The 24,355-nt window shown below is 53.3% G+C and overlaps 1 non-coding gene across 1 annotated transcript; it reads left to right on the top strand.

Annotated features, from left to right (window-relative positions):
• Window positions 1-905: 905 nt before the first annotated feature.
• Window positions 906-999, top strand: TRNAI-UAU. Its single transcript has 2 exons — window positions 906-943; window positions 964-999. It is a non-coding gene; the product is annotated as a tRNA-Ile (tRNA).
• The last annotated feature ends 23,356 nt before the right edge of the window (window positions 1,000-24,355 follow it).

The raw sequence follows: 24,355 nt of genomic DNA, 5'->3' as shown, positions 1-24,355 counted from the left end.
TGTCTGGCCACATTGCCGGCCACTTGCCGTTCCACCCAGTCACTGCTCTGCTGGCCACCCTCTCTGCTCTGGGACGTCTTGTGGTCCCACCAGGAGCGGAACAGGCTCCCTAAAAGGAGTGGCCACCAAAGCCCGAACAGTAGCCCCATCCCTGCCACTCAACACCACGGCCCTGCCCCACTCTTTCTCCCCAAGGCCCTGTGCCTACACTGGAGCATAGCTCAGTGGTTTGAGCATTGGCCTGCTAAATCCAGAGTTGTGAGCTCAATCCTGGAGGAGGCCACTTAGGGATCTCAGGCAAAAATTGGTTCTGCTAGTGAAGGCAGGGGGCTAGGATTTGACCTTTCAAGGTCCTTTCCAGTTCTAGGAGATTGGTATATCTCCAGTTATTACCTCCTCCCCTGAAGACCCTTCCTACTGCTCTCTACCTTGTCTTCTCCCACCTCCACTTGCCCTTACAGTTGTTAAAAAATGGCAAGGCAGAGCCCTCCCATTTTTAAAAGTCCTGGGGTGTTGTTCCCCCCTGTTCAGGCACCCCTGGGGCCCTGCACTTCACACAGCTCTCCCTGATTTCAGCTGTTAGTGAGGGAGCCTCACTGCTAGCGCAGACTGGGCAGTTTCTTGCATGAGAGACACTGTCCCAAAGCAAGACTAATGCTTAGAGCTGGTTATCAGTGATTTCAGATCTGCTGGTCTGCAGCAAGACTCTCCATTGAGTCTTAACCAGCTCTGTTATTACACAGGGAAGAACAAAAGGGTCAAATGGGGCCTGGAACCCTTAAGAAAAATCCACCCCACCGAGTACAACACTTGTCGCTACCTGCTCTCAGCTCCATCGAGAATGATTTGGGGTCACTCCTTGCCTGTATCAACCTAGGGGGTTTGGAGAATCACAATTTACAGGTGCACCAGTGGCGCAATTGGTTAGTGCACAGTACTTATAGGGCAGTGCTGAGAGGAGCTATGCTGAGGTTGTGAGTTCAAACCTCACCTGGAGCACTGGTTTTCATTAACCAAATGGCTTCACCCCATTATTTGCCCCTGTGGAATGTAGAATTCTAGCCCTGGGGACACTGAGAAGGAGAGGACTCAAAAATGCCCCCTTCACTTATTACCTCCTCTCCAGAGTGCAGATGAGCATCTATAATCCTCTCTCTCCCCTCCACTCCCCCAGCCCCTTTGCCAGGATCCCTCAAGCAGAGCCTAGAGTCCTGCCTATCCTTGACCCCTGAGCCTGGAGGGAGAGGAGCAAGGAGCCATTGTTAGAGGGCTTTCCCCTCCCCCGCCCACTTCCCTGGCTCTTGTCGCAGACAGCAAGCAGCAAAAGCCTAGAAGTCGGAAGTGCAGACAAAGGGATGTTTACTGGGGTTCGTTTCCAAGCAGGCAGATTCCGAAGCCCTTCACACCAGTCGGGCTTATCTCTATAGACCGACAGAGTCTGTTCCCCAGTGTCCCCTTTCCCAGCTCTGACACCACAGAGCGTTTACCCCACATCCCTACAGACAATTCTTTCCTGGGTACTGGCTGCTGAGTCCTGCCCACATGCTCAGGGTTTAGCTGATCGCCATATTTGGGGTCAGGAAGGAATTTTCCTCCAGGGCAGGTTGGCAGAGACCCTGGGGGTTATCACCTTCCTCTGCAGCATGGGGCACGGGGCACTTGCTGGAGGATTCTCTGCACCTTGAAGTCTTTAAACGACGAGTTGAGGACTTCGCTAGCTCAGACATAGGCCAGGGGTTTGTTACAGGAGTGGGTGGGTGAGAGTCTGTGGCCTGCGTTGTGCAGGAGGTCAGACTAGACGATCACAATGGTCCCTTCTGACCTTAAAGTCGATGAGTCTATGAGCTCTGACACTGCAGAGTGTTTACCCCACGTCCCCCTTCCCAGCTCTGACACCGCAGAGCCTTGTCTGTGTCCCTGTTCCCCGTTCCCTATTCCCATCCCCCCCGTTAGCATGATTCCAATTTCCTCTTCCACTTCCTGTCTGACCCCAGTTTATACAGTAATATTCTCAGCTAGACCTTAACCAGTCATTGTAACTAACCAATTCTAACCTATTGTAACAGAATTCTCTAACCAAATTACATCCCACTCCCCTAATTAACTTACACCCAGCAAAATTAACTCGGCAGCAGCCAGAAACAATCAGAGAACCAGACAGATGACAATAGAAAAGTGGGGGCCGGAAAGACAAACCCTACAGAAATGAGGGTTTCACAACCACAACCATTGAGAAGGGATTTCGTGCCAGACCGGATGCTCCCTTAAGATCTGTTTCGTTATCTGCTGGTGATGGGCACTATCGGGACAGGATCGTCTGGCTAACAGCCCAACCCCACCTTAGTTCAGTGTGACGGGTTTGGGAGGTGAGGATGGGACCGTTCGCTTCCCAGCTTATGGCTGCCCCTGCTGCTTAGCCAAAGGCCTTAGCCTACGAACAAGGGCTCAGACTCTCCTAGGGAGAGAAGGCCCAGACACAGGCAGACTGGGATTTGGGGTCTTTGTTTTATACCCCTGTCACTAGCTAAGTGATAAAAATACACCTAAGTTCTTACAGTCTAGGCCTGTACAGGCAGCCTGAATATCGCTATTCTAACAGCCATCAGTCCCTGTGGGAAAATGATCTATTCAGGGTTGTCCCTAGACATTTTGGTGCCCTACACAGCACCCCCGTCCCTCAGCCCGAGCTGGCAGAGCGGAGCAGGCTGGGGCCAGGTCACTCTACTTCCCGCCACCCGGTAATTTCAGGGCAGGCCCGACCCCACACTCACGGGGCGGCGGGAAGTGGAGTGATCCGGCCCCAGCCTGCTGCACTCTGCTCCCAGCCTTGGAACATGGTGGAGTGGGGGAAATGCCCCCCAGCACTCACCAGTGGTGCGGCTGGGAGCTGGTGGAGCAGAGCAGGCTGGGGCCAGGTCGTTCCACTTCCCACTGCCCGGTGAGTGCCGGGTGTGACTGATCCCTCCTGCAGTCTACCGGGATGTAGCTCAGGGGAAGGGGCAGAGTGGGGGGGGTATGGGGTGGAGCAGGGGTGGAAAGAGGGGGGTGGGGGCAGACGGGTGGGGGGGCTGTGGGGAAGAGGCGGAGCAGGGGCAGGGGCAGCTTTCCTGGCCGGCTCAGCCAGCCGGGGGATCGAGTTCGCCGCTGGAGAAGTATGCAGTTGCGTAGGGCACCAAGAAATTTGGGGCAATTTGGTGCCTCCACGTCCCTTAACCAGGCAGTGTCCCTGTAGTGTAGGCTGTCTGCATAGGTCCTTTCTCAATCTTTCTCACCCTCTTGCCTTGAGTCTCCTCTGTCTCTGCTTTCTAAGCACAGACTCACTCTGGCTGTTCAGAGGAGGGCAGGACCATGCCTATGCGTGGCCAGCAGACAGCGACAAAGACCCCTAGCCAGCCTGCTCCCTGCCATGCCAAACACCCACTGAAGGCCACCCACAGACCAGCATGTGGGGCGGCTGCTGATGGTCTGTGGCCAACATCAGAAGATGGTAGGAAAGCAGGGCCAGCTCCCGTGGTGGGGCCTCTTTCCGTTCCCACTCCAGGTGTTCACTTTTGCAGTGGGGCAGGAGATTTTGTCCCAAGAGGCTTTTCCCCAGCTGGCGAGAAGCAGAGAAACACCCAGGCTCCCAAGGTGCTATGTAGCAACCCCCCTCCAGCACAGGGACAGGCGCACACTTGGAAGAGGGAAACTGCTCCACACACTAGCCCGGGCAGCCGCCCATTTTTTTTGGCAAGTCAGGAATGGCAAAGGCGAGACTGGAAGCACCTGGGGCTCATGCCCCAGCCTTTGTGACACCCAACCCCCAACTCCTTCCCGGGGCTCTAGCTGAAGTCAGAGTATTGGCAGGAGCTGCCAAGAAGAGGTTCCAGCCCTGAAGGGAGCAGGACGTTCAGCCCAAAGGTAAAACTGGACAAGCACAACCACGAAGGGACATGAACCCTCAATTGCCTGATCCAAACTCAGATGCCTTATCCATTAGGCCACATGGTCACATATAGTCTCTCCAAGTACTTCTTTAGAGAAGACGGACACTGTGTTTCTCAAACTCAGGTCATCTACTGAGGGGGGTTGAGACTCTCTGGGCACAGAAGTCAAGTTCCCTGCGAGATGTGAGACTTAATTCTCTGGAGCCAGGTGCAGGGTTTTGACAGGGAGGCTCAGGCATGGGGGATTGGGGTGCAGCGGATGGACCGGCTGTCTAAGTGTGGAGATTTAGTCACACTGAGGCACAGGAGGGAGGAGGAATCCTGCTGATGGTCAGTGGCTGTTCAGAAAAAAGGGTGTTGATTCCCCCATCCTAAATGGGCTGGTTGGCTTGACCCTTCTCCCCTCTGCAGAGCATGGTGGGGATTGCAGCTCACCCTCTTGTGGGGCAGGAGGGCACAGGTGCAGGGTGCTGGGCTCCAATGTACTCGGAAGGCAGCTCCAGTGCGGTGGGGCAGGGCAGGGCCTGTGGTTTACGTTCTGCGTTGCCTGGTGCTGGGCCATTGCACAATCCCCAGCCACGCCGCACAGCGCACCTCGAGAGGGGGCAGGGGGCCAAGCAGACGATCCAGCACGAGGGGGGAGAGGATGTGTGGTTGGGGGGAGGAAAGGCCTGGGGCTGCACTGGGGGAGTGCAGAGCAGGGGTGACACCCCAGAAACCTGCAACAAAGGGATGGACAGGTGGACTGGGTGGATAGAAGAGGCAGCGAGCCTAAAAGGGGAGTGGGGTCTAGTGGTCAGAGCAGGGAGGGGGCTGGGCACCAGGCGCCAGGGACCTCTGGGTTCTATCCCTGACTCTGGGAGCAGAGGTGGGTCTAGAGGTCATAGCAAGGGGACTGGGAGCCAGGACTCCTGGGTTCAATAGTGGCGGCTGCTTTTTCCTGTGTCTCCCGCCCTACAGATCCCAGCCCAGCCCCCTAGCAGAATCTGACTGGGGGAGGGGGTTGCCCTGCCACTCCAGACTCGTGATTCGAACCACTCTCACCATAGGCTCTGACATCACGGAATCTCCCCCCCAAGACAGAAAGTAGGAGCCCCTCCCTTCATGTGGAGGAAGCTAGTGAGTTTCTTGGGGGTCTCTGGCAGAGGTGACGGCACCCACCAGACACCCACTCATGGTTGCAAGGAGACCCCCCTGCACAGCTCCCTGCTATGAGGGGCTGGGGGTGCCCAGCCAGGGTCAGGAGGTGAGATGGGGATGCAGTGGCAGGAAAGGGGCAGAGCTGGGGGTGGTGCCAGGTCTGGTGCTGGCTACACGGGGAAAAACCACATTGCTCCCCCATAACACACACACACACACACACACACACAACTCCTGGTCTTGGGAGGGGAACAGGAGAAAGGACAAAAGAAGCAAGTGTCGGAGAAAAACTCAGTTCTCGCTTTTTCTTTGGGTGCAGCAAAATCAAATACTTTATTATTTCTCTAGTAATTACAATAGAGGGAGGGAGGGAGTGCCCTAGGACACAGGGTCGCCCCAGTCCCGGACAGGTCTCTCAACTAGTAAACAATTACAGCAAGCCTTTATACCTTTGTTACAGACAATAACTAGCAATAATACAGACAATAAAGAGCAACAACTGCATTTTGTTTATACATAAGCCATCCTGCTATCTTGTTTTTCTCACTCCTAGAAGACACCACTCTGCATATTTGGTTATCTGAATTGCAAGGTCGTAATAACTTTTTACACAGTTTCTTTCCCTCTCGCCTCACACCATCCTCGCTTCTGCAAGTCTCACGTCATTGGGGTTACAGTGTGGCCTGACTTTTGCTAACTATTAGCTTGACTCTTGCTAACTGACTGACATGCATTAAGATCCCCTTCAAATCCTTGTTAATTCTTTCCCTGCTTCCACACAAGAGACAAAGAGAAAGGAGGGATGGAGGAAAAGGTGAAAGCAAAAGGACAAACCCCAATGTCCCCAGTGATTCTAAGGTACAAAATCCCAGGTGCAGAATAAAATTCTGCCTCCTTAAGCTCGTGTTTTCCATGCCTAGAATTCAACTGTCATCTGATGGATCAGACTGAACAGGTTTCAAACCTCAAGGAGGCTCTTACCTTCTAAACAGGGATGGCTGTTTTCTAGTAAAATCAGGAAAACGGAAGGAGAAAAGTCGAAAGAGGTTCCTCCTGGCGCTCACGTACGTGAACCCGAATACTCTCTCAGTCCTCAAAGAGAGACCTGGAGAAGGAGACTTGCTGAAGCAAAGCCACAGGGGTCTCTGAGGTTTCCCTGGCCCCTCGCCCCTGTCCTGCCTGGCTGATGTCAGCATCTCTCTGTGAGGTCACCACCTCCCCACCACCTTTGACCAATAATCTGAGGTCTTGCAAAAGGCCTTTGTGATGTCACTGCCACACCCCTCCCTTGCTGTGCTAATGTCCTGCACCTGCCCAGGCACTGTGGAGGTTTGAGCTACTCCCTGTGGATCACCCCACTCAAGGAGCGCTCGTTCTAGGCAGCAAGCCGGCTAGACAGGAAAACATCAGACGCTGCTCCCATTGCTACACTCAATTTTTCAGGAATTAGTCGACTTTATGGCCAGAAGGGACCATTAGAGCATCTAATCTGACCCCCTGCATATCACAGGCCTCCTGTATGACACAAGAGCTACTTTTGGGGCAAACACATTCCAGAAAGGCATCTAGCCTTCATTAAATGACATCAGGAGATGGAGAATCCACTACTTTCCTTGGTAGCTTGTTCCTGTGGTGAAACATCCTCGCTGGTTAATTTTTGTGCCTTAATTGTAATATGAATTTGTCTCTTTTCACCTTCCAGAGATTGGGTCTTGTTATGCCTTTCTCTGCTAGATTAAAGAGCCCTTTTATACCCAATATTTTCTCTCCATTAAGGCACTTCAACACTTCAATGAAGTCACCTTTCAATCTTCTTTTGGTAAGCTAAACAGGTTGAGCTCGTTCAATAGCTCACTAGAAGGCATTTTTCTCCAGCCCTCAGAACATTTGGTGGCTCTTTGCTGCCCCAGCTCCAATTTCACAACATCTTTTTCAAATGAGGACACCAAAACTGGAGGCAGTATTCCAGTATCAGTCTCACTGATGCCGTATCACCTCCTATCACATTATTGACATAATCTGTAACTGTATAGATCACCGTTGGGACCACTGTTCTATATTTGCAGCCAATATTGTAGAAAGGTTGTCGTGTAAGGGGTCTATGGAGAGGTTATGATTGGCTGATTATAATTATGCTATCTCTAGATGTGTATCATTTCTGTAGTTGACGTTATGAATCTTGGCTCTGTGCTGCCCGTATTTCAAACTTGTGCTCTGCTTCCAGGAAACACCCCAGACAAGTTGGTGTCAGTTCTGTCTAGCCTGTTTGATGGCTCATTGTTAAATGTTGATGGCCCATTGTTAAATGCTGCTATATTATGATCATTATTTCCAAGCGGTCCTGTTATAGTTACCTCTTGGACAAGATCCTACACTCCACTCAGGACTAAATGGAGAGTTGCTTCTTCCCTTGCGGGTTCTTGTATCAGCTGCTCTAAGAAACAGTCATTTAAAGTATCGAGAAATTTTGTCTCTGCATTTTGTTCTGAAGTGACATGTACCCAGTCAATATGGGGATAATTGAAATCTCCCACTATTATGGAGTTCTTTATTTTGATAGCCTCTCTAATCTCCCTTCGCATTTCATCCTCACTATCACTGTCTTTGACAGGGGGTCGATAATAGATCCCTATTGTTATATTCTTATTAGAGCATGGAATTACTATCCATAGAGATTCTATGGAACATGCGGTTTCATTTAAGATTTTTACTTCATTTGAGTCTACATTTTCTTTAACATACAGTGCCACTCCCCTCCCCACCCCCCGAGTATGACCTCCTCTGTCCTTCCGATATATTTTGTACCCTGGAATGATTGTGCCCCATTGATTGTCCTCATTCCACCAGGTTTCTGTGATGCCTATTATGTCAATATCCTCTTTTAACACGAGGCACTCTAATTCACCCATCTTATTATTTACACTTCTAGCATTTGTGTACACGCACTTTAAAAACTTGTCAGTGTTTATTTGTCTGCCCTTTTCTGATGTGTCAGATTCTTTTCTGTGTGAATGCTTCTCGTCTGATCTGGCCCCTACTTTATCCTCTTCCAGCCTCTCTTCTTGACTAAAACTAGAAAAATCTCTATCACTACACTCTCCTCTAAGAGAAGTCTCTGTCCGATCCACGTGCTCCTCTGCAGCCATTGGCTTCCCCCCAATCTCTTAGCTTAAAAACTGCTCTGCAACCTTTTTAATGTTAAGTGCCAGCAGTCTGGATCCACTTTGGTTTAGGTGGAGCCCATCCTTCCTGTATAGGCTGCCCCATCCCCAAAGTTTCCCCAGCTCCTAATAAATCTAAACCCCATCTCTCTACACCATCATCTCATCCACGCATTGAGACTCCGAAGCTCTGCCTGCCTACCTGGCCCTGCGCATGGAACTGGGAGCATTTCTGAGAATGCCACCATAGAGGTCCTGGATTTCAGTCTCTTTCCTAGCAGATTAAATTTGGCCTCCAGGACGTCTCACCTACCCTTCCCTATGTCATTGGTATCTACATGTACCATGACCACTGGCTCCTCCCCAGCACTACACATAAATCTATCTAGATGCCTTGAGAAATCCGCAACCTACCCACCAGGCAGGCAAGTCACCATACGGTTCTCCCGGTCATCACAAACCCAGATATCCTTGTTTCTAATGATCAAATCTCCCATTACTAACAGCTGCCTTTTCATAATGAGTGGAGTTCCCTCCCCCGGTGAGGTAACCTCAGTGCAAGAGGCTCTTCCAGATAGTGTTGGGGTGAGGGTCCCAACTGTGAGAAGCTTTCCCTCTGCCCCCGTTGACTGCTCTCATTCCCTGGGCCTTCCATCCTCCTCAACAGTGCGGGGGGGCTGTCTGACCGGAGTTGGGACAATTCTATAGTGTCCCGGAAAGCCTCATCAACATACTTCTCTGCCTCCCTTAGCTCCTCCAGTTCCAACACCCTGGCCTCCAAAGCCTCCACACGGTCTCTGAGGGCCAGGAGCGCCTTGCACCAAATGCACACATACATACGTGACATAAGAACGGCCGTACCGGGTCAGATCCAAAGGTACATCTAGCCCAGTATCCTGTCTACCGACAGTGGCCAATGCCAGGTGCCCCAGAGGGAGTGAACCTAACAGGCAATGATCAAGTGATCTCTCTCCTGCCATCCATCTCCATCGTCTGACAAACAGAGGCTAGGGACACCATTCCATACCCATCCTGTCTAATAGCCATTGATGGACTTAACCACCATGAATTTATCCAGTTCTCTTTTAAACGCTGTTATAGTCCTAGACTTCACAACCTCCTCAGGTAAGGAGTTCCACAAGTTGACTGTGCGCTGCGTGAAGAAGAACTTCCCTTTATTTTCTTTAAATCTGCTGCCTATTAATTTCATCTGGTGATCCCTAGGAATCTTCTGTTGATTATGCTGCACTTAACCCTCAGTTTTATTTGAGCAAACAGGAGATATTTGACACTGTGCGATACGGCTCCTGTGCTCTGTTCCCAAAGTGTTCTGCAGCAGGGGAGGGTCTCTGGTAGTGTGTGTGTCACTGGCATATTGGGGTGATGCTGAAACAGGGCAGAGTAGAGGTGGCATTGTGGGGCTGGCGTAAATCTTCTCTCTCCATTTCCCCTTCCAAGAACCGAGGGGACAGTAACCCTTACCCAGTGAGGTCACATTCTCATAAGAACATAAGAAAGGCCGCAGGTCAGACCAAAGGTCCATCTAGCCCAGTATCTGTCTACCGACAGTGGCCAATGCCAGGTGCCCCAGAGGGTGTGAACCTAACAGGCAATGATCAAGTGATCTTCCTCCTGCCATCCATCTCCATCCTCTGATGAACAGAGGCTAGGGACACCATTCTTACCCATCCTGGCTAATAGCCATTTATGGACTTAACCTCCATGAATTTATCCAGATCCCTTTTAAACATTGTTATAGTTCTAGCCTTCACAACCTCCTCAGGTAAGGAGTTCCACAAGTTGACTGTGCGCTGCGTGAAGAAGAACTTCCTTTTATTTGTTTTAAACCTGCTGCCTATTAATTTCATTTGGTGACCCCTAGTTCTTGTATTATGGGAATAAGTAAATAACTTCTCCTTATCCACTTTCTCAACATCACTCATGATTTTATATCTCTATCATATCCCCCCTTAGTCTCCTCTTTTCCAAGCTAAAGAGTCCTAGGCTCTTTAATCTTTCCTCGTATGTGACCCTCTCCAAACTCCTAATCATTTTAGTTGCCCTTTTCTGAACCTTTTCTAGTGCTAGAATAGTTCTTCTGCATGACATCCCAGTAGAGGGCTCTCTGAGTGGGGTCCAGCAAAGCCCACTCTTCACTGGTGAAATACAAAGCCACCTCCTCGAAGGTCACCAGCCCCTGAAAGAGCGAAAGGCCAACACTCAATACCTGCTGCCCCATTCACAGCCCCACTACTTGTGAGGAGAAGAGCCCATCAAAGGGAAGCCCTGGGTGGCTTGCAGTCAACAAAGTCCCACCCCCACCCTGGTCAGAGCATCCAGGAAACATCAGAGTGAGGGGACAAAGAGAGAGCCCCTTATCTCTCCCAGCAGATCCATCACACACCTACTAGCCACAGACTGATAGAGGAGAGGGAGCCCCTAGCAGGGACCAGGGAGAGCTCCCTGGTAGGAAGCCCAACACCCTCCTCATTGTGAGGAGCTGGATATGAAGGGAGGGGAATCTCCCCTAACCCTCACTGGTGGGTGCCCCCTTCATATCTCACAGCAGCCACTGGTTAGTCGGGTCAGGCTCCAGCACTATGAGTCTGGTCAGTTTTCCTAGCCCCATTCACGTGGGTTATTTTCTGCTCCACAGACTAGAGCATTTACACCTCTGAACCTCATGGGTCTGTTCCTAGAATCTAGGCCACTTATTAAACAACTCCCAGCAGGTTTGTCACACCCTGTCCTCCCTTTCTCCACCCTGTGCATTTCCTGCCCGCGCCAACCTCCAAACCAGACTGTGCAAACCTTCCCAACTCCACTGTATTTGCTGTCCCTCTTCCTCCTGTAGGAACCCACCAACCCTCCCTACCTGAGCTGGCTCCACTGCAGCCATTTCTCTTCCCTGTGTCATGGGAGGATGGGATGAGCTGGAGAAAAACATGGACGTCATTCTGCAGCCTGGCAGGGCAAGAAGGGCAGTTGTGGAGGTTTCAGAACAGGCTTTAGTTAATTTCACATCACGAGTCCCCCAGGCCCTTTCCCTGCACACAGACATCGTAGACTCCGCCATGCTGGGAACATGCTTGATCTCTTTTTTACAGTGTAGACCTGGCCCCTCCTGCCAGGCTAAGCCCACAGAGACATTTTTAACCTCCCTTCTCCCTCCCCTCACCCCGTAACAAAGTCTCTGAACACAAGGCTAGAAAAGAGCAGAACCAAAGGAGTCACTGTGGGGGATTCCTCAGACAGTGACCCCAGGGCAGCCACACCCCAGCAGGGGGAATATGGAGTCAAGAACTGGTTTCTCCTCTGTCTGAGCCTTTTCTTGTTCACTGGAAAGTGGTTCTGCCCAGGGATGCTGCAATACATGTGTCTGGGTGGACTAGAGAGCTGGAAATCTCTCCCCCCACTCATTTCTCCCACTGCCCCTTTCAGTGTCTCCCTCCCCAGTCCTCTCTGCCTGCCCCTCTGGCTGGGACAGTCCCATTCCTGGAGGCTTTGATTTCCCAGGGCTGGATTTTCTCCTGGCAACTACTAATGGGAGGAGAAATGGGGGGGAGGGGGCTGTTTGTGCAGAGTCACTTTCTTGCCAGTCCCCAGCACTTTTCCTGAGGTCTGTTACCTGGAGTCTGTGGTAGAATTTGTATTAACAGGGCCCAGGGCTGCCCTAGGGGGCTAGGACGAGCGGAGAAAGTCATCACTTTGGCAGGGTAGAAAAGAAGCTTTAATTAAGGTCACTTCCCAGCAGAGAGGCCCCACTGGGGGTGCAGCAGCTGCTAAGCCTGGTCTCCCAGATCACAATGGAGGCTGCAGCATCTGACCCAGGAAGCTGAACCCCAATATCCTGAGCAGAGGGGGACAGAGCGTTTGAGCAGCTTCCCTCCTTTAGCTCTCTGGGGAGAGCAGCTCTGCTGATCTCAGTTGCCCCACTGTCCATCCGGAGTCACTCCTTGTCTTTCCATGCAGTGACTCTGGATTAACGATGGTCTCAATGAAACCAGATTTCAGAAAGAAGGAGTCCAGAACGCTGTGGAAGAGACCATTGTGTGGCATTTCTAGCCCCCTTCTCACCTGCCTCACCCCCCGGATCTAGGACAAGGACTGGGGGGGGGGGGGGCATGAATATTCCCTGCGGGACCAGAAGTTCCTGCAGTTTTCAAGAGGGGAGAAAAGCAAAATCTGTGATTTCACCTGACAGTGTTTGGTAAGTGGATAGAAAGTTACCAGGGTGAGTGGGCCTGGCTGGGGGCTGCCTGGCCGCGCTTGGAGCCAGGATTGTGGCACAAACTGATCCGGGAGCAGGATCAGGTTAGCAGCAGCCCCAGACACCCCCAGTGCCCAGACCCCACAGCCGGGGCCCCAGACACCCCCACAGCCCCAGCCAGGGTCCTGCCAGATCTTCCTGGCCCCCAGTCCCCAGAGCCCTGGCCAGGCCCCAGACACCCCAGAGCCCCAGCCCCAGGGAGAGCTGGACACTGGCGAAGGGGAGAGAAAATGGGGCACAATCGGGGGCAGGGAACTTCTCAGGGGTTGGGGAGGGGGTCACCCTGGGGCTGCTCGTGGCTCTAGGGAGAAAGGGGGCGGGGCGGGGGGTCCCCACGGGGGGGCAGCGGTAAATCCGAGGGGGTCTCAGCCCCCCCCCTTTCTCTCCCCGGGGGTCACCGGCTCCCCCCGGCCATGTCCGGGCTGCACCGACACTTCCCGCCCCTTTCCCAGCCCCCCCGCCCGGCCCCGCCCCCGGGCTCGCGGCGGGACCTGGAGGCTGCAGCTCCGCAGCGGGGCCGGGCGCGGGGGGGTTAATGAAGGTCTCTCCCGCCGCGATCTGCGCATGCCCAGAGCACAACGGCACAAACCCTTCTCCGGCCCGGGGGAGGCTCCAACGGCCCCGCACGAGCCAGGCAGAACCGCAGTGACCCAGACGCGTCCGCGCTCCGGCTCCGCCTCCGCAGACGACGTCACTTCCGCTCCAGGGAGAGCGCGGAACTACATCTCCCAGCCTGCCCCGGGGCGTTCCCGCCCTCTCCAGCCCGGGTAAGGGAGGGGTCAGGAGCTGGAACTGCGCATGCTCCGTGCGAGCCCCGCTGGGGGCGGGAGAACAAAGCTGCTGCTGCCGCCTCCGCGTGAGCCGGTGAGTGAGAGACCCCCGGGGGTGAGGGCGGGGCGGGGCGGGCACGTGACTCTGCCTCGGAGCCGCCTCGGCCCTGCTGGGAACGGGGGGATGGAGCCGGGGCCCGGCGGGGTATGAAATCGCTCCCCGTAGCACTGCGCATGCTCAGTAACAGCCGCTGAAGCCGCTGCCCTTCCCCTGCCCGTATCAGCCGGAACGTTCCGCCGGGCGCTGGTTCCAGGGCGGGGCGGGGGCGGGGGGTCAGGCAGCTGGAGGCGGGGTTGGGGGCTAACGGGCACAATCCGGGCTGGGGAGTTGAGCTGTGGGGCGGGGGTCGGGGTTTCACGGGGGTCATTGGGGCGGGTAATTTGAACTGTTTTGTGCAGCCAGGAAACTCCCCTGGGCTGGGGTCAGTTCACTGAATCCTCCCGTGTTTGTGCCACGTCCTCCCACATACAAAGTCTGTCAAGTCTCCCCCCTTCAGGGCCGGCTCCAGACCCAGCGCGCCGAGCACGCGTGTGAGGCGGCGTCCCGCGGGAGGGCGGCAGGCGGGGAAATCCTACAGCCACCCCGCCCCCCTTTCTCTCGTTATCTCACGTGGCTCTAAAATCCAGGGAGATTCCCCCCCCCCCAATGATCAGCTCTCTGATCTCCCCCGATAGTGCCCTGGTCTCCCCACACTTCTCAAGTGTTAATTTAAAATCTCCCCGATGGGGGTCCCCCCCCTCCCGTTTTATCTGCAGCGATTTGTCCTTGTCCAGATGGGAAATTGTCCCCCTGGGTCAGTCCCCAGCACGTGGCTGCCCCTGGTGTGTGTGTGGGGGGGTGAGATGCCGGTTCTCTGCCGGGGGGGGGGACGGGAGGGGCACGTGTCCCCCGTGGGGGCTGCCCGGACCCCAGTTTCCCAGTCCCAGTTACTGCCCCCAACTACCAACACAGCCACCTGCCCATCCCCCACTGCTGCCCCCTTCCCTCATCCAGGGACCTGCCAGCTTCCCCCCCCCCCTTTGCCCTCTTAAAGCAGCTCCTCACAGGGCTCCCTGCTGCCTGTGGGGGTGGGAGGAACCATCACTTTCTGTATATGAATTGGACTGTAATATAAAATCCAGTCCAACAGTCCCCCTTTTCCCTCTAGTTATTTAACAGCAACATAAAATCCCCTCAGATCTTGGCGGTGTTCATAGACTATCAGGATTGGAAGGGACCTCAGGAGGTATCTAGTCCAACCCCCTGCTCAAAGCAAGAACAATCCCCAGATTTTTATCCCAGTTCCCTAAATGGCCCCCTCAAGGATTGAACTCACAACTCCAGGTTTATCAGCTCAATGCTCCAACCACTGAGCTATCCCTCCCCCTCCTCTCACGTTATCACTTGCGTAGTTTCTGATATGTATTCTCTGCAAATCTAAAAATTATCCTAAACCCCACTTTTTCTCTAATTGTCTATTTCTTATTGACTATGGCCTGAGATTTTTCCCTGTCTCTTTAATTATAAAATACTAAGAAAATCTCAGATTTACACCTTTTCTCAGATTCCTGAACATGGATATAAAATGTTGGCAAATGTTGCCCATTTTCTCTCTATTCAGTTATCAAATATTGATGTGAAACACTCAGATTTTAACTCGTATCAACAACTGATATAAAATCCCTCTGATTTTCCACTTTCCTCTCTAAACGGATTTAATACCCATCAAACCCAGAGGCCTCCCCCTGTTTGGGGGATCAGTGGTTCCCAGCTGGTAACGGGAGAGTCGGTTGGACCCTTGTCTTTTCTCCAGCTGGCACTGGGTGAGGAGGTCACTCTGAGTGCAGCGTGGGTCCAGAAGTATCCCAAAGCCCATGACAAATGGTCTCTGGGAGGGGTTGCTTCCCGCAGTGCGAAGATGTAGCTAGTGACAGGGCATGGACCTTTCTTGCCCGCCAGGCCTTCCATTCTCCTGTTAAAGCAGCACCGCCCAGGGATCCCTCTGCCCGGGTGACTGGCCAGCAGGGGGCAGTGATAACTTTCTATCCACTTAGCAGACACAGTGAGGTAACTGTTGCTGGGGTAGGGGATGGGGTGTCTGTGTGGGGAGATTGCAGCTGGAGCTGAAGGGGCATTGTGGGAGGAGGAGGCCTCTGGGTGACTGGGCAGGGGGTACCCTAATCAAATTTGGTGGGTTCTGGAGGTTTAGGGGGAGGTTTCTGACGTGCCCAGCCCTGAGGCTGTGGGTCCTGGAGGTGGGTATCACTGGGGACTTGTTGGTGCAGAACAGTGAGGGTGGGCATCTCTTGGGGAGGCAGGGCAGGGGGTTAGAGGGAGCCTGGTGCTGTGCCAGGGGCTCAGTCATGCCCAATGCACAGAACTGGGTGGGGGAGTGCCAGGCGCTAGGTCGGGATGCCAGGCAAGCAGAGGGAGGGGTCCCATTGTAAAGCATCAGGGGGTCCCAGGCAAACGGCATGGCAGGTCCTGCTGCAGGACAGGTGGGTGTCCTTGGCAGGCAGTAGGGGAATCCTGGGCAGGCAGTGAGGGACTGAATTCCCAGTGAGGGGTCCCCTGGGGGGGTGGTCCCTGGCTGTTGGGGGCTCTTGGTGGGGGGAACCCTTTAGGATTCCCAGCCTGCCAGTGATGGTCTGGTTGGGGTTCTCTGGACCCCCCTATCCTCTCCCATCCTGCCCCCTTTCTCTCTAGAGAGCAAGGGGTCTGTGTTTGCCTTGCATTGGCTTCCAAGGGAGGCTGTGGCATTTCCTTCACTGGAGGTTTCTAAGATCAGGTTAGAGATACACCAGTCTGGGAATGTCTAGGGATACTTGGTCCTGCCTCAGCACAGGAGGCTGGAGTAGACGCCCTCTCAAGATCCCTTCCAGGCCTACACTGAAATATTTCTGTTTTGTGCTGTGCCTGTTCTACGCTGAGCTGTTTTGCATGGTGCCATTTGTGACTGCACCATGTTGTGTTCCATAGTTTTATGGTGCATTGTTTTGCCTCAGTGTATTTGGTGCCTGTGTCATGCTGGTTTGAGTTGAGCTCTTTTCATTGTGTAATTTGGTCCTAGGGTGTATTAGTGAGCATTGTGTGGTTTTCTTTTCCTTTGTATTGTCATTGTATGCTGTGGGTTTTGTTTTTCTGAATTGCCTGACATGTTGTGGGTTTTACTCTGTACGTTGTGTTTTATACGTATCTATTTCATAGCATCAGAGACATGTAGGGCTGGGCAGGAGCTCAAGATGTCATCAAGTCCAGCTCTCTCTGCGGGGGCAGGACCAAGTCTATGTAGCTTCCCTCTGACAGAGCTTTGTCCTCCCTGCTTGTCACGGAGTCCCCGGGCGCTGCTCTGGAACTGCTCCTCACGAAGCCAGGCAGGACTTTGGGGAACCCCCTCTCCCTTGGAGCAGACTGTCTCCAGGGTAAGAAGTTCCCACGGCTTCACCTCCTGGGTCTCTCCTTGGAGCATTCAGCATCCTCTGCCCCTCTGGGCGCTTCCCACAGCGAGCCCGCCCAGGTGGGGTCCTGGGGAAGCCAGAGGGTCCTGCCCCCCCACTTCGCAGTCAGACGTGACTCTCAGCCAGCCAGTAACACAGAGGTTTATTCGATGACAGGAACAGGGGCTAAAACAGAGCTTGTAGGTACAGAGAACCGGACCCCTCGTCCGGGTCCATTCTGGGGCCCAGTGAGGCAGACCCCCACGTCTGCCCTCACGCCTCGTCCCCAGCCAGCTCCCAAACTGAAACCCCCTCCAGCCCCTCCCCCTCTGGGCTTTGTCTCTTTCCCGAGCCAGGAGGTCACCTGATCTCTCTGTTCACCTTCAGCCAGCCCCTTGCGGGGGGAAGGGCCCCAGCCATTTGTTGCTAGGATACAAAGTGTCGGCCATTTATGCACAGTGGGGACTTAAGAAATGCCAAGGGGAAACTGAGGCACGCACACAGTATTCAGAGGAAACATTAAGAACAGCCCCACTTCGTCACACTGCTCTTAGAAACTTCCAGGGACAGAGACTCCACAGCCCCCCTTGTAAGACTATTCCCGAGCTGAGCTGCCTTAGCTCTGGGGACCCCCCCACAGATTTGAGTGGTGAGCAGCTCTGGAGAGAGAGGAGACCCCAGTGAGTGGGCAGCTGGGTCAATAGCCTAAAGTTGGGAGGTGAAACATTGACGTATCCAAGGTCACCCAGGCTGCCCTGACCGAGCTAGAAATAGATCCCAGTTCTAGTGCCCCCGTACTGCTGGTCTGGGCACTGAAGGGCTCTGCCGCACTGGGGTTTTAGGCAGTGGTGCAAACTCTTAGTATAGACAGAATTTACACCGGTGCACTCGGATTGGCACTGGTGCACCATGACCCAGTTTGAAGGTTTGGGATGTGGGGGGACAGTGATGTCTCTGAGGCCTGGGGCTGGCTGAACAGTGCAGCTGGTAATGGAGGGGCAGCAGTGAGGTGTATGAGCCAGGACCACAGCCCCACAGGGCTGGACACTGACTTCTCCTGACCCAGGACACCCCCCACCCCCAGCTGTGTGCAGGGACTGCCTGTGCATCCATGGATAAACCACCTCTTCCTGCAGCCTAATACAATGGGGTCTGGGACCTTTCCAAGCTGCGGGTGATGTGGCTAAGGCATTAACGGGGTCTGTTCCTGGCTCTGTCCCTGACCTGCTTGGTGGCCTTGGGGAAGTCACAGCTCCTCTGTTTTCCTTGTAGCCATTGTCTACTTGGACTGTGATCTCTTTGGGGCAAGGAATGTCCCTCTCTGTCTGCAGTGCCCAGCACAATGCGGGTGCTGATTTCAGTCAGGGTCTCTGCCATACTCAGCACGATGGGGCCTGAGCTCCACCAGTGTCTGTGCAACGCAAGCCACAGTTTATAGACTCACAGACTTTAAGGCCAGAAGTACTAACCCTTCCCTGTGTCTACTGGAAATACCTCGCCTGATGCATCCTAGGACTGCATTAGCCTGTTTCATGGCCACACCACATTGGCAGCTCATAATTACCCTGTGATCAACCAATACACCCAGGTCTTTCTCCTCCTCTGTCACTTCCAACTGATAAGTCTCCAGGTCATTGCAAAAATTCTTGTCAATAGTCCCTAAGTGCATAATTTTGCAATATTAATTTTCATCCCATTTCTATTACTCCAGCTTTCAAAGTCATGCAGTTCTTCTGGTATGATTTTCTTGTCCTCCATAGTGGCAATCCCTCCCAGTTTTGTGTCACACTCCCACTTTTTGTGCCAAGGTCGCTAATAAAAATGTTGAATAAGATTGGTCCCAAGACTGATCTGAGGAACTCCACTAGTAACCTCCCTCCAGCCTGACAACTCACCGTTCAGTATGACCCCGCTGTAGACTCCCCTATAACCAATTCCTTATTGACTTTTCAGTTCTCATATTAATCCCCATCTTCTCCAATTTAACAACTAGTTTCCCATGTGGAACTGTATCAAATGCCTTACTGACATCCAGATCAGGTTTCTCTGGCACCATCTACCTTTCGTAACACCACGTTTTATTTATTTATAGTGCTGAAGGCTGGAAGGAACTGTTAGCAATGGGCTGAGAATGGCCATGTGGCGGTGGGGGAGGAGATGGCAGACAGTGGGGAGGCGGCATTGGAGGTGTATGTGGGATTTTGTTTTGTAGGAGTCCATGTCTCTGCTCCCTGTGGCCGTGGTGCCTTCCGTACCAAAGCAGCACGTCAGCAGAGCAGACGCACACACCATAGCTCCGTCTGGAACACGCAGCATTCACTGCCAGATGGGCTGGGCGATTTTTCAGGGGCCCAGCTTGATATGCCTGGCTGGGGTGGGTTCAGTTGGGCGGGGGTCTGGGGCCATAGGCGGCAGGTTCGTATAATTTTTGGTGGGGCCCAAAATGGTGGTGTCCCCCCCCCCGCTCTCACCCTGTAAGCTGATATAAAATGAAGCTACAATGCGTCAGCACTACAAGATTACAAGGGTCAATTAAAAGTGGAAAGTCAGAAGCAGCACTTGCCTGCTTTAATATACAGTATTAAATTTTGTTGCACCTGTTGTGACAAAGTGGGAATGTTCTTAATGTTTTCTCTGAATACTGTGTGGGTGCCTCAGTTTCCCCTGCAAAGTGCCAACTGACGGTGTTGGGGACAAAGAGATCAGGTGGCCTCCTTGTCCGGAAGAGACACAAAGGCCAGATGAGGGAGTGTCAGTTTGGAGCTGGCTGGGGAAATCGGGAGAGGCCCAGAACTTGGGTCTGGGCTCCCCACCCCCCAAGATGGACCTGACTGAGGGGTCCTGTTTTCTGTACCTACAAGCTCTGTTTTAGACTGTGTTCCTGTCATCTAATAAACCTTCTGTTTTACTGTCTGGCTGCTGGCAGCCGAGGACCTGGAGAGCCCCCTAGACCTGCTGCTCTTCAGCCTCATGGTGCCCTGGCCCAGCCCCGGCAGGAGGGAAGGCGAGGATCTCCGGCTGCGGGGCTACCTGCTCAGCACCGACGAACCCAGCCGGCTGCTCACCTCCTCACACACTCCAGGAGCCCCTCACTGCCATCGCAGCCCGGGCTTGGCTCCAGGGGACCCCATTTCCCTCCCTCCCCAGCTCCTCACACACACTGGGTAGGGCCGCCCAGAGGATTCAGGGGGCCTGGGGCAAAGCAATTTTGGGGGCCCCTTCCATAAAAAAAAGTTGCAATACTATAGTAACATGTATTTGGAAATGTAAAAAATAACTAGTGAAAATTAATTTGTAACAATTTGAAAATACACCAAATACATTATTTAAAAACATTAAATGCTTTACTGGTCTGTATACATTTGCAATTACATAATGGGCTGTTGCTGGGTGATGGTTGGTGCCAATGAGCTGTCACTGCCTGGAGGTGGTGCTGCTGTTGCCCAGGGCTGGGTGGGGAGCTGGGCTCTGGGGGGTGCCCGGCTCACAGGGGCTGGGCTCAGGACTGTGGGGAGATGGGGTCGGAGGTTGTCTGGCTCAGAGGGGCTCGCCTCGGAGCTGGTGTCAGGGCTGTGGGGGGAATGGGTACAGGTGGGTGTCCGGATCAGAGGGGCTGGGCCTGGAGCTGGGGTCAGGGCTGTGGGGGGAATGGGGTCAGGGGTGTCTGGATCAGAGGGGCTGGGCTCGGAGCTGGTCGTCAGGGCTGGGGGAGGTATGGGTCGGGGGGGATGTCCGGATCAGAGGGGCTGGGCTCGGAGCTGGGGGTCAGGGCTGTGGGAGGAATGGGTACCGGGGGATGTCCGGATCAGAGGGGCTGGGCTCGGAGCTGGGGGTCAGGGCTGTGGGAGGAATGGGTACAGGGGGTGTCCGGATCAGAGGGGCTGGGCTCGGAGCTGGGGTCAGGGCTGCGGGGGGAATGGGTACAGGGGGATGTCCGGATCAGATGGGCTGGGCTCAGAGCTGGGGTCAGGGCTGTGAGGGGATGGGGCGGGGTGTGCCCAGGTCCGAGGGGCTGGGCTTGGAGCTGGGGGTCAGGGCTGGGTGGGGAGGATGGGTTTGGGGGGGTGCCCACCTCAGAGTGGCTGGGCTTGGAGCTGGGGGACAGGGCTGGGTGGGGAGGATGGGTTTGGGGGGGGTGCCCATCTCAGTGGGGCTGGGCTTGGAGCTGGGGTCAGGGCTGGGCCTGGGGTAATGGGGTCGGGGTGCCTGACAACCACCTCCTGAGACCCCAATCCAACCCCTTCCTGGCCCCTGACCGCCTCCCCACAGAACCTGTGCCCCCTCCCTGCCCCCTGAGTGTCCCCGGGACTCCCTGCCCCTTAGCCACCCCCCTGCCCCGGCTGCTTACCCCCGGCTCACCGCGCAGCAGCCGCATGGCTCCGGAGGGGCTGAGCTCTTCCCGCTCAGAGCCGCGTGGGAGGGGCGGGCCATGAGCTCCAGGCTGAGCTCAGCTGCCCCTGCTCGGCCCGGAGCTTGTAGCCCCGCCCCCTGACCACGCGGCTCTGAGCGGGGCGGAGCTCAGCCCCGCCCCCCCCAGCCAAGCTGCTGCTGCCGGGCTGTTTAGGACCCGGGGAACAAGCGGAGGAGGAGCGGCCCGTCCTCTGCAGCCAGGCGGGGCCGCACTACCGGTGAGGCCATCCTCTCCCTGCCGGAGCCGGAGCGCGGCCCTGCCCGGCTGCAGGGACGGGCCGCCTTGGCTCGCAGCGGCAGGATGAGCTGGGGCCCCAGCTCTAGGCACCAGCTTGTTTTGCTGGTGCCTAGAACCGCCCCTGCCGGGCGGGGAGGGGGGAAGCTCCAGCCGTGGCGACGGTGGCGGTGGCGGCGGGGGGTGCGCTCCAAGCAGGGGAGAAAACATTGGTGGGGCAGAGCCCCTGCTTGGGAATATTCCTGGGGCTAAAGCCCCAGAGCCCCATATAAGTCGGCGCCTATGTCTGGGGCTCTGATAGTTTGCGATGTTCGTTTTCCCATAGTCAGTTCTTTCCCTTTATTGTTTTACACCCACCTGTGCCCGATGTCACTCCCTTCTTAACTTGCTTTGGTTATTTCAGTTCCAGTTTTTAAATGGGATCTAAGAATTGCAAAGCAGAATGATAGATAAACAAACAGAACCATTTGAATGTTGGCCCAGAGCTAGTAGAACGGTACCTAGTGACAGTCTCTGTAATGACCTGGTTCCCTACAGCATTTTCTGGTGGGGCGGATAAAGCAATGTCAGAGCCAAATCCGCGTTTTAGGGCGAAAGGGCTCGTCTGGTGTTTGCTCTCTAAGGGGCATGTCACCGGCCAGGGCTTGCAGTCTGTCAGGAGTGGTGCGCTGGGTTATATTTAGGAATCTCAAAAGAAAAGGTGAAGACGGCTGGGTCACAATATCCAATGAAATCTTCCAAACAATTATACAAATGGACCCTACTGCTGTTAAAACAACATGGTATTAATACTGATTCAAAACTGACACTAAAATTATGAGAGAAACGCATGAGAAAGGAACTGACACCTACTTATCATTTCTTAATGCCTAAAATTTTGACAGTCGTTCACACCATCTTTTTTTCAAAGCGATGCACAGCACACAGACAAGTCAGTTCATGAAAGCACACCCATTATTGACTGCTTTGTGTTGCATAAGCATCTGATTCAACACCTGATTAAAACTGTACCACTGTAAGTGGAAATGCATCAACCCAGCTTAGCTCCAGGGTGTTTAGATGTGAATGAAAAGCTTCTGAAATTAAATACATGGCAGAATGGTTAATGGGGAAAATACACTGAAATGCCTCTACCCAGTCCTGTTGACTTCTTCTCCTTCCTTCCCCCCCCCCCGCCCCGCCCATGGGTTCTGGCCTCTTGGTCAACTCAGCTCCCAGTCCCACATCAGCTGTGCCCTCTCCCAGCCTTAACCCATTTCTACTGCAATTCTTCACCCTCCTCGTCCAGGCAGGGGGTTGGCGCTGCAGCCCCCAAGATACCTGCGTTAATCACTGTCTCTCATACTGGGGCTATTTAGATTTCAAGGAACGATTTCTCAGAATTACTGACTCTGGGAGGTGGGAGAGAGGAGAGGCTGAGAGGGCGTTTGCTCTTACGGCCACGTTCAACTCTGGAAGCCTCCATGTTACCTCATCCTCCACCCTCCCCCATGTGTCTCTTCTCATGTGTCAGAGTGTCATCATCTGATCATAATGTCACTCGCCTCAGCAGAGCTCCCAGACAGGAGCTACATCACGAGGGGGTTACAGTACTGAGAGTGAAATACATCACAGGGAGGGTGTAATTATCCTGAAATGAAACATTCCAGTCTAGGAAGTGAAAGAATTCAAGTACGTCATTACTTAAAATTATGCTCGAAAGGATTGGATTTTTATGAATAAATTATGTAAATGTTGATTTCACTGTACGCACAGACAGATGAAAAAATATTTATATAGGTAATATACAGAAATGCTTCTGGAGAAAGTCCAGTTTGATTTAAGGATATTTACACTGTATATTTTGCATGTGACATTGACAATTTCTCTTTGAACAGTTCTATGATTTGGCTTTTGGAATCTCAAAAGTTACTGTAATTAAATAATTGTTGTCTGACGACCCCCATAACTTCCCACAGCTCTGAACATTGAAATTGTAAACATTGAAAAAAGGGCTTAAAAATAAATATCGCTATCAATTGAAATTAAAAGTAAGAAATAGACAAAATGAATTTTGTCAAACCCACTTAACAGCAATTGCAATATGCTAGGGGATGGAAATTCACAACTAAGGCACCAGCCTTAATTCTGCTCTGTAGTGACATCAGGCAATTGCCATAGGGCTACGAATTAGGCATTTTATTGTATAAAATTCCAGAATACAAATCGGTATGATCTAAAGACACATGAAATCTTTTCCTCAGGATAACACCGTCATTAGGGGGGTTTTTTTGTTTTGTTTTCTGGGTTTTTTGGGGGGTAATTCCCAGAAGTCAATAGATAATAATCTATCAGTTATGAAGTTGCTGTTTCATATTTCTGGGGAGTGTCTGTTATTTTGCACTAGGGGCCAGGTCCTTGGAGAGACGGAACCTTGGTTTCATTGTAACTTGTCCATGCTCAGCAGCTTCTGGAATTTGGTTCAAAGTATTTGCATGTTTCCCTGGCCTGTTCTTAAAAGTGCTGCTTTAGAAAGTGGGGAAGGGCAGGAACTGGCTGCAGGATCAATAGCTGAGTCCCTTAGATATTTATAGCTCATGGGAAGGAGGACGGGGATTGGTGGGTGTCTGGGGATTTAATAATAAACACACAAATATCATTGTTCTTAGTGAGTTTTCATCTTCTAATTCCCATAACCCACTAATTATCCCTGGCTGCCCCCGGCAGTCTGGGGAGGGAGTACTAGTAAACTCCTGGGGTCAGTGTGGAGCCTAAAACACAAGGATCTTTCTGTGGCCGGCTCAAAGTCACCCAGAGTGAAATTCACTTTGCTGGATAAATCCCTAGTTCCTGGGCTCTGCAGAGGGGTGGGGAGGTGAATTCCCTCCCCCATTCCTGGGCATGGACCCCCCTCCCCCATTCCTGGGCATGGACCCCCCCTCCCCCCTGCAATCCTCACCCCGATTTCAGACACTACCCCAACCTTT

This window comes from Mauremys reevesii, linkage group 17 (genome assembly GCF_016161935.1).
Source record: "Mauremys reevesii isolate NIE-2019 linkage group 17, ASM1616193v1, whole genome shotgun sequence".
Taxonomy (NCBI): domain Eukaryota; kingdom Metazoa; phylum Chordata; order Testudines; family Geoemydidae; genus Mauremys; species Mauremys reevesii.
Note: the sequence above shows the minus strand (reverse complement) of the source record. Positions and strands in the feature narration are given on the sequence as shown.